General features: G+C 37.2%; 1 pseudogene; it reads right to left on the reverse strand.

Moving 5' to 3' along the window:
• Positions 1-726: 726 nt before the first annotated feature.
• On the reverse strand, positions 727-9797 carry LOC118666585 (annotated as a pseudogene).
• Between the last annotated feature and the right edge of the window lie 1612 nt (positions 9798-11409).

Consider the following 11409-nt stretch of genomic DNA (forward strand, 5'->3'; position numbering starts at 1 on the left):
GTATCACTTGTAATATAGTTCTGTAAAACTAGAACTGTCATGGAAAAGGGAGGGTATTACCTTTTTATTGACTGATCATTAAGGGAGTTAAGAGAAGTAAAACAGAAACACAATAAAATGTTAAAAAAAATTAAAGAACATTTTCCAGGTACAAATTTTATAAATACAAAGTGGAATCACCAATTACTTCTAATGCTAAATAAATACCTAGTTAATTAACTCAGACTTAATATCTCAGCAAGCACTGGCATAGCACTTCAAGGATATAAAATTGGATTCATTCATGTGTACAGTAGTGTTGAAAGAATGGCTCATTAAAAACTTCTTAGACATATACTTTCTTTCTAAACTGTGCTATAAAAGATTTATCTGTGCAGATTAATCTCCCTAATACCACACTAAGAAAAATCATCAATGACAAAATAAATCAGAGAAGAAAAAATATTTTCCAAGATATTGAAACACATGAATGATCTCAAAATGTACAAAATCCTCTACAAACCAGTACTGTATCCAATATATCTATCAAACTTATTAGATACTGAACAAAACTGTAGCATAGGCAATCTTTTCTACATTCTCCTGAGAGCTTCATATTAAAAATGAGAATATAGTGCAGGCCACACTTCAAAGTTGTCAATCAGTTGTTATTGCTGTACGCACATATGTCTATGTCTGCTTTATAGCATGAGTTAATGTTCCATTTGCATGAACAATTTGTTTTCCTCAAATTTTTGCAGCCAGCAGTGAGCTAACTTGATCCACACTCCCAGGTGTGACATGAAGTCCAAGTTTTTAAACCTGAATATGAAAATGCTCGAAGCCTCATTCCAGCTTTTGCGTCACTTGTGTTATGAGAGTGGTACTCAAAGCAGTTCAAAAATATTAACTCCATATCCTCAGATGCTAATTTATATTCATATTTGTTCACTTTTTCACAAATTATATTCAAGGCAATGGGTTTTTTGATGATGTCATAATAGTATGGGTCTTGAATTTTAGAAATGAGTTTGAAAAAAAGCCAGCTATCATCATGCCATACCAAATTCTACAAGTTGTTCAATAGCAGAAAATTTATAAACTCCTCCCTATCTGCCTGCACTTCTTTGGTTCAGTGTCATAGAAGGTGATTCTGTAGATCGTTTTTTTTTTCTGCCTTTTCTCTTGGATTCACTACCTTGGAGAGAAAGTTTTGAAGCAACATTTAGAGATCTTGACTGATCACTTGACTTTGTGGCAATGGCTTTGAAGATAGATAAGTTGGGACTATTTTCTGGTGTATTAGCACTTTTCCTGCCTCTACATTTTCTACAAAGACTAAGTAGTTCCATACATATATCTATTCTCAATGGGCCATGACTCTGGCAAATAGAATGACTAACAATTCTTAAATATTTAGGAGCAAATTTGATCTTTCTTATGCTTCTACAGTAGTTTTAGAAGAGACAGCTGTTTTGGGTATACTCCGCTCACTCCTTGAGGTATATTTTCTAGGATCTTGTTGGACATGAAAAAGAAGAGTTAAGTTTACTTCTTATTTTAATTGGCAGTCTAAATTTGTTATCTTCCTTGTTTTGGTGGACTGACTTACTTCTCTTCTTGAGAGACATCTTCATCTTGTTCTATCTCACACACTCTCTCCTCATTTTAATCTCTTCATCATCATCAACTTCATCATCCTCACATTCCATACTGTCTTCCATCTCTTTATCACTTTCCAAGGATTGTCTCTGTATAGAGGAGAGTCTTCTAGAACTTATCTTTGGCCAATACTATGGACAAAACCAATTTCCTTCAGGCACAATTTTGAGCTTTGGTTGAACACAGTAGGAATGATGACCCAGATCACAGCCATCGCAAAGTACCATGTTTTCTGCATCACTCTTCTTTTGGACATCTTATAATGAACATGCAGTATAGATTTAGACCATGTCAACTATGATCCAAGGTGGATAGATGAATAAAGACTTGGGATAGACTAGCAGAAGAAAGAAGAAACTCTCTCCAATGGTCCAGGACTGTTTTATAAGAACGCCCACTGGCATCAAGTGGAGCTTTGAGAAAAGGCCACTCATTGCCCTGCTCTATTTGAAAGAGTGTCATTGCCAGATGACAAACTATTTTTGCTCACTGATTGCAATGTACTTGCATTAGTTGAGACAGTAGTAGAAATTTCTGTTTTCATGCCAAAAAGTATGTCTTTTAAAATGGCCTTTGCTTGCTCATCAATTTCTATCTCTTCTAATTTCATTCAGTTTTAATTATCCCATTTCCTTGTTTTCTTTACTTCACAGCTCTTATCATCCATTTTCTAATGCTGAACTTATATGTGTCGATCTGCAATGTTTATCACTCCTAATGTTCCTTGGTAGATTCTGTGTTCAGTACATTAAAAAAATATATCTCAGTCTCAATTCAAGCTGCCTCTCTGCAGACATCTGAGGTGGATCATATGCATTGAAAGCTCTTCCCTGAGTATGTGTAGGTTTGTTACCGATTTGAGATTTATGTGAAAAATGAAATGTCTCTTCAGAAAAATGGGCTATCTATGCATATATTCTGTTCTTCTTTGTAGCAAAGTGGTTTTTTTTAAGGCACTTTCTCTATGTCCTCTAGAATTAAGAGCTTTGATAAGCTGGTCTAGCTATTCACAAGTGTAAAAGCACCACTGATTTGGCTTATGAACTGGTTTTAGTAGCTGCACAGAATCATCACATGAACCTTGGTCAATGTTAGAGGTAGATGCAAACACCAAAGCGTCTCCAGTTTTAGTGGATGCCTGAGCATTTTGAGAATGTGCATTATTCTGATGAAGGTCTAGGCCAGGGTGGGCAACCCGTGGCACGCGTGCCAAACATGGCACACCAGTAACTTTTGCTGGCACGCAAAACCCTCTCTTATAATCTTCCATTTACAATTTTTTTCTTAATATCGACTTTTTTATTTTTCAGATAAATTCAGTGTAGGTGCATCTTAGATAAATAAATAATTTTACATAACAAGTTATCTTAAAGACCACAGACATGGATTGACGAGAGAGGCGAAGAGCAATTTCAATAGTGTCGAAAATGAACTATTGAGGACTTGGAATGCCATTCCAGAAATTTTTTTCTGTTTAAAAAACTTTGCAACAGCGTTACTCTCCATGTTTTCATCCACATACACTTGTGAATCTTTGTTCTCAGTGATGAATTTTGTTAAGTCTTGTAATAGGAGTAGCCTGACGGATGAAAGTAGTAGCTCGTGCATATCTCTGAAGGTCACAAAATATAAACCTGATGTAAAATCTCTGTCATCAGTGATGCAGCAGCAAAAGTCCCACTGATAATATCAAACGCAGTCATAAAGTTTTCTGTCAGTCTATCAGTGTACATGTATACATTAAAAAATAGTATTTTTCATCATCATATACTGTGTTTTTGCCGCTCGAATGAATTTTATTATTTCTTCAAGGTTCTTCACACACATACACCTTAAGAGATATCAAGTAGGCGTAACATGTTCTCAAAAAATTAGGGTTGGCACGCAGAAAAATTTTGAGTCAGAGATTTTGCTGGTTTTGGCACGCACTCACAAAAAGGTTGCCCATCCCTGGTCTAGGCAAACACATGTCTTCAGTGAAACTAGAATAATCCTTTTCAATAAACAATCCAGGAACAGGAGGGAAAATCCAATATCACCAATATGTGGTCACGGCCCAAGTTTGGAAAGATATTGGTGCATGCTGTGGCACTTTGGGTTTTTCTAAAAGCCCTTTCTCTTTTTGTTAGTGTTCTTGTTTAAAGCTTCTTCCTCATCAGCAGTGAGAGTCTCTCTTGTTAAACAGTTGATCTCTTCTTGCCTTATAAACTCTTTAAATCCATTTTGTCCCCTTTCCTCCTCCTGCTTCTTTTATGGGGTCCTGGGTCATCGCCTCTTTAATGGCCGTATCTTGATCTAGTTCCTTTTTCTCCATTTCTTTGCTCTCAGTGCTAGAATCAAAATCTTCCCTTTCTTCCTTCCCAAGAGATATAGTTTCAGCTGAATTTCTTTGCTCATCTTCCTCCAGCTTCTCTTGTTTCTCTTTCATTTTTTTTTTGTTCTTGCTCTTTTATGAATTCTAGCAGCTGCTTCTCCCTTCTCTTTTCAGTTACTCTGCTTTTAACTCCTGGAATTCCTGCTTTGCCTGTCATAATATGTCAACATAATCTTCAATAAAATTCCTAGTAGGAACTAGGGACTGTAGTTTCCCACAAGGAGCATAAAGTGTCTTCATTTGTTCTCCTGGTGTCAAATCATACACTGAAGTACTTGACAGCTTCTTCGCTAGACTGGGATTGCTTTAAGGAAGCTCCACACAGGCATCATCTGTAGCACCAAATCCGCCTCGGTTTTGATATCTTTACTTTGCATTTGCTGATGTCACATCAGCAACCTCAAGCTCAGATATGCAGTCTGAGGATTTCAGAAAGTGCGGCTACCAAGATCCAAGCTTTTCAAACTGCAGCCCTAGTGCAACTGTGACCATGCAGCTGCCAAAGATGCAACTGCAGACAGTGCAGGCTTTGTGGGGTTAGCATCTTCATCCAAAGACTCTAGTAAACCTTTGGTATCAGCATAAATTATGTTCTCTTTGGTTACTACCTCTTCTTCTTCAGTTACTGCCTGGAAGATGGCAGCCAGGAAGAAAGAAAGCGATTCACATAGTCGGCCTTCACTGCCACTTCCTACAGGATCTTCCGCTAACACTTCTGGGTCACTCCCTCAGGACATTCATCTTGAAGATCAAAAAGTTCCCCAAATGCATTCAGGAACTCCAAAATCATCAGAGCATTGCCAAAGATTTCAGGAGGCAGTCTAGTTTTCACTGGAGTTGGTTCTGGGAATTCCTTAGTTAAGATCATCACATTCCATATCTTCCCTAGGTTTACTCCCTTTTCTCAGTGTTCTATATATTTTCACTTTTCTTCACACAACTTCTCTCTTTCCCACTCTAGGGATCACATCCCACCACCAGTTCCCCATCTCTCAGAGCTCCTGGGAAGTTTTTCATCTACTTTCAGCTCAGAAGTCCATTCCAACCTTATGAGACCACCGATCTATAAGTAGTCCATTGATTTAAATGTCGTTATGTGGCACATAACTGCAGTGACTTTTTTTTTATTCATTATTTCTCCTGTTTCATCTCAGATAGGATTCATAAAAAGTGAACTATTTCAAGATGTTGAAGTATTCAAGTAGGAAGCAGAAATCTGGTATTCAATGGGCTGCATGAAACCACCATGTAAAAATCAAATCTGAATACTATAAAATGCCCTGCTCAGAAAGACACTAACCCAAGAGATGTTAAAAGCAACAAAATCTTATATGATTAAGTATTGTAGTGCATGACAATCTATAACTAAAAAATCAATCTGTCAGCTAGCTACTACTTCTAAATTAATTTTGGAAGCTAAAGGAAAACCAACAATTTCTGCTGGGGAATTCCTTTGTTACTATCCAATGTGCCACTATTTAGAAGAGTTGCTATCTCCTGCAAACATCCTCTTAACTAATCTATCACTTGCTCAGCTGTAGCCTGAAGAGGTTGTCAGGATGAATGTCATGAGCTTCAAAAGCCTTCTCCAAGAATTGGGAGCATCCTAAGAAATATTGGTATACAGTCTCATTTGGAAAAAGAAGAAAACTCAATCCACCTAAGCAAAGGTTTCTCAGACATTTACCCTTTGTGTTGTCAGGAAGAAAAAAAATTTAAGCTACATTTGTACCCTATAATTGGCCTAACCTTATTGGAAGATATTCACTAACAGAGTGGAACACCAACATAGGATTTCAGTAAATGGCACATTATCTCATAAAGAGCTCTGTTCAAGGTAATTGATAAGAAAGAGAAAGACTTACTTAAGAGCAACCACTCAAGGTTGTAGAACTCAAATCAATTTCATAGTTTCTTTAAATTTGATTGATGTTTCTGTAACTTTTGTATTTTATAACAAAAACATCTCCAAGGTGTATCATTTTTAACTTCCCTTTAAACTCAAATTTTATCTTCTTAATTTATTTTTTAAAAGAAAAGTGCCCATCAGTAGATAAATGGATAAAAAAAGCTGTGATACCTTTACACATGAAATATTATACAGCAGTAAAAAAGAGGAAGATCTCTTACCCTTTGAGAGAGCATGGAGGGACTTGCAGAGTATTATGCTAAGTGAAATAAGCCAGTCAGAGATAGACAAGTATCACATGATCTCACTCATATGTGGAATCTAAAGAACACAATAAACTGATCAACACATAGATCTAGAGAAATAGAAACATGGGACAGACTGTTGAAAATCACAGGGAAGGTAGAGGTAGGGGGGTAGGTGGGGAGAGACTAACCAAAGGACTTATACGTATATATGCATAACCCATGGACACAGACAATAGTGTGTTGAAGGCCTGGGACCAGGGGAAGGCACGAGGGTATGGGCTAGAAGGGGTCAATGGGGAAAACAAGGGAACATGTGTAATACATTCAACAATAAAACTAATTTTTTTTTATTTTATTTTTATTTTATTGCTTAAAGTATTACAAAGGGTATTACATATGTGTCCATTTTCCCCCCCCTACCCTAGACAGTCCCTTAGCCTCCCCTATCCTCCAGTGTCTTATGTCCATTGGTTATGCTTATATGCATGCATACAAGTCCTTCGGTTGATCTCTTTCCCCCCTACCTCCTGCCCCCCAACCCTCCCCGGCCTTCCCGCTGCAGTTTGACAATCTGTTCAAGGCAGCTCTGCCTCTGTATCTATTATTGTTCAAAAGTTTATAATGGTCTCTATTATCCATGAATGGGTGAGATCATGTGGTATTTTTCCTTCATTGACTGGCTTATTTCACTTAGCATAATGCTCTCCAGTTCCATCCATGCTGTTGCAAATGGTAAGAGTTCCTTCCTTTTTAGAGCAGCATAGTATTCCATCGTGTAGATGTACCACAGTTGTCTAATCCATTCATCTACTGATGGGCACTTAGGCTGTTTCCAGATCTTAGCTATGGTGAATTGTGCTGCTATGAACATAGAGGTGCATATATCCTTTCTGATTGGTGTTTCTGGTTTCTTGGGATATATTCCTAGAAGTGGTATCACTGGGTCAAATGAGAGTTCCGTTTTTAACTTTTTGAGGAAACTCCATACTGTCTTCCATAGTGGCTGCACCAGTCTGCATTCCCACCAGCAGTGCACAAGTGTTCCTTTTTCTCCACTTCCTCTCCAGCACTTGTCGTTTGTTGATTTGTTGATGATAGCCAGTCTGACAGGTGTGAGATGGTACCTCATTGTTGTTTTGATTTGCATCTCTCGGATGATTAGTGACTTTGAGCATGTTTTCATATGTCTCTTGGCTTTCTGAATGTCCTCTTTTGAAAGGTGTCTATTTAGGTCCTTTGCCCATTTTTTGATTGGATTGTTTATCTTCCTTTTGTTAAGTTGTATGAGTTCCCTATAAATTTTGGAGATTAGGCCCGTATCAGATATGACATTGGCAAATATATTTTCCCAGACAGTGGGTTTTCTCGTTGTTTTGTTGATGGTTTCTAATAAAACTAATTTTTTTAAAAAGACTATAAGAATAAAGTAATTTTTTCTTAAAACTTATTACAATCTAATATAAAGAAGTCCTTAAGAGATCAAGAGATGTAAACAATATCTAGCTCTTGAATATCTAGTAAGATGATTTTGCCTTTAATGACTTTATTTCAGACATTTGTCAGTAGTTGTGGTGTTTGCACTAACTCATCCATACTTTGTCCAATTTCCTATTTGGGCAGTGACATATACTTGAAAATAGTTTTCAATCATCAACCCATTAGGTGCTCAATAACTATATCATTGATCTGTTATGGTTGCTAAAAGGGTTGAGAATAAGGCATGAAATCATGTAACAGTTTTGTCTGTTTGTTGTGTTTTATTCCCTCTGTGTGAAGTTAATTGGCGTATGTATAAATCCCATTCTCAACTTGGCCTCAAAACACACTTTATATCACCTCCACAGGAAACTCATTTTAGGCTTTTTAAACATACTTGTGTGATTTTGATGAGGTTATCATTATCATAATCATTATTATTATTATCCCCCATTAAGTTTCTGGAATACAAGGACATACTATCTCAAGACAGAGAGCTTTTAAATATCATCCACTATTTTTGTACTATAATAATCACAGCAAATTCTGAATTCCAAGACTCTTCATATTGTCTGGGTTAAAATGCGTCTTAGGTACTTTGGTTAATAGTAGTCTTCATTTTTATAGAGATGTGTTGATTGCCGTAAGCAACCAAATAAGACATTCTAAACACACACACACACACACACACACACACACACAAAACTCATAGCTGCTTTGGGAATATATATAATGAATGGTATTTAACAGGTTTTAAAGAATAGATTTTCTTTACCTTAAAAATGTATCTAGTCTAAACAGCTTGTACTATATTGTACAAGCTATTTTCTTGTACTATTTTCTTGTACTATTGCTTACTGTATAGCAATAGTAGTCACATCATTCAGGGAAAAAAATCTAATGTCCTTACTGACCTCTCTGCATCAGGATCCTCTCTTTGCTAATTAGTACTGCATGTTGCCAATGTAATTTCTCTGAGGCACAATTCTGGACATGTGCCCTCTCATTGCTGAAGAAATTTTAATAGACCCCTTTAGTCAATAGACTGCTTTCGTCAGAATGCTGGCAAATTCTGGCATTCAAGTCCTGTACTGTCTATTTGTTTGGTCACCATAAGTTCATCTTGGTTGGGCACTATTCTAGGTGCTGAGGATAGAACAGTAGAACAGTGAAGAGAGGTGACTGGGAAGAGTGTATATGTTGTGGTTTAAACAGATGGCAAACATGAAGAAACATGAAATATTGTTTAGTGCTATAAAGGCAATAATATAGGATAATGCTATATAATGACATAAGAGGTGCTTCCATTATGTAGTCAAAGAAGGATCTCTAAGAAGAATTTAATGAAACCTTGATATAGGATGGCCTCTCTATAATTAGGTGAGAGAGGAAGACTTGTTTGCCCAAACCTATACTTTCAGACACTAATTCTTCCTTCACCGAAAACCCAAGCCCTAAACTGAACTGTGCTTCTCACCTTTCAATAAATGTGTTGTGTGTTTGTTCCTCTCAGTTTACTCGTGAACATTTTTTCCTATAGTACAATGATCCCTATCTGTGCACTTAAGAAACCCTTCTTGTTTTCAGAATTTAATGCAACCTGGAATCAACAAGACTTATAAAAAGTGCCTCTAGGGTGTATTTGGATTTAATTCTGTGCCTGGATATCAGATAGTGAGCTTGGATGAAAGACACACACACACACACACACACACACACACACACACACACACACATAGCAATAGAGAAGTAACAGAGATATGAACTCTTCCAGGTTCTTCCAATACTAAAGTTGTGCCCAGTCCACTAGAAGGAGTCCAGTAAGCAGAGCATAAGCCAAGCATGTATTCAAGAAGCAATGGATGGAGCAAAGCTTATCAGTGAACATGCCAGAGGAAAAAACTGTTCTGAGTGCCATAATTTTACAGAGATGATGAGCAATAAAATTGCATTTAAGAGAATGTTGTGTATTAAGATTCTTAATATTCTTATGCTGGTCATAATGTGTTGCTTCTTGCATGTTTTAGTTTATATAATCCGTTTTTAAAAATCTATCTTAGAAATATTATATAAAATAAAAAAGTTGTAAATTTTCCTAGATTTGGTTGGGGGTATTAATTAAAGAAAGTTTACCCAAAGTGTCATCCATGGTTCATGATAAGGCAATCAAGGATCACAAGAGCTAGAATGTTTTTTTTTTTTCTCTTAAGATAATTCACATGCCATTTTCTAGTATGATGGCTCATTCATTCATTTGATAAACATTGAAGGCTCACTATTTGCAAAAATCAAATGTATTTTCTGGAGATCCAAAGGCGAGCAAAACAGATGGTGGACTGCTATCTTGACAAAGGTCTTAACTTGAAGAATACAAATATATGTTACTTGTTCACACACTCATTTGGCAAGAGCTTAATAAATACTTTAAGGATGCCTGCATAAAAAAATGAAGAGCTAGAATGAATGTATGCCTGGACCCAAGTGCTATGGAGAAATCCTAGGGACAGCTATAGCCTTGGACTCTACTGTGGGAAAGGCTGGGCCATTCCTAGAAAAATACAATTTGGGGCAAGAACAAAGCTCTCCTAGACTTCACTGCTCAGGAAGGCCACAGCAGGAGAGAGAGCTAATCACAAGCCTAGATTCTTAGATGCTTTATTGATATGTTTGTTGGAGGTACATTTTGACTTCCAGAGGGAATTTGTTTATGAAGAATGTTTTCCTTATCAAAGAAAGAAGCATTTGAGCAGTTTGTTTAATTAGCAGTAAGATGCCTTCCAACAAAGCTGTGGAGCCTGTGCTTACTTTTAGGTTTCTAGTCCTGGGGAGTTCATGCAGTTCCACTGACATTTTAAGTAGAATATTTCCAACCACCAAATTATACAGTGTTTAAACTAAAAAGCTAAGACTCATTATGACTAAACAGTTTATGGTATTACCCTTTGTTAACACAACTAAGCTATTTCACATGGCCTGTACATCTTAATATTATATTCTACTAATTAGGTCAACTTGCAAATGCAGAGAATGTTTCTCTACCAAGGCTAATTCCCCTACTTTTCTTCCTGAAGAAAACGCATGTGGTGAGGGACAAGGTGAACTTTGTTATTGAAGGCAAGGAGTGGAGGGAAGGGGGGGCCTGAGAAAGATTGATTGCAGCAACAAGAGCAGCTGTGGCTGCAAGCCTGACCCTGGAGAAGGGAAGGATGGCCCTGGGCATCAGCATGCCTGGGGCCGCTCAGGGGCTGTTGCATCTTCCTATCAGGACCTGTCACTTTCTTAAGGTCTTAGGGAGCCATGATTATAAGGGGCTGCTGAATGCTTCTGAGAGAATGGTTCCTGGAGTCGCCCCCATAGCTGCTCTTGCTTCTCTACATATAAAGGTGAAGTGTGAGCTTTTATATTCTGACTTATAAGACATGTTATCCTGCGGTAAGCAGTTGTGGTTTTGCTGGTAGGATTTTTCTTTTACGTCATTGGTATTCCTACTTGGAATCAGGTAGTTTAGACATGGGTCTCACATACTGCCTCACTTACTGCACTTGAATCTCAATATGTAACCCAATGCCAACTGTTAATAGAGGGGTTTGCTTTTATTCCAGAATTTTCTACAAAATGATTCAATTCTTATATAATGTACACCTAGTTTCCTGCTTTGGATCTGATGGAAGATTCCAAGTGCCTCACCACTGATAACATTTGTTACAGAGAAGATAGTAATAATATCTTACATATGGATATTTTATGATCAGATCATAGAC

Source organism: Myotis myotis, unplaced genomic scaffold (assembly GCF_014108235.1).
Source record: "Myotis myotis isolate mMyoMyo1 unplaced genomic scaffold, mMyoMyo1.p scaffold_m19_p_11, whole genome shotgun sequence".
Lineage (NCBI taxonomy): Eukaryota > Metazoa > Chordata > Mammalia > Chiroptera > Vespertilionidae > Myotis > Myotis myotis.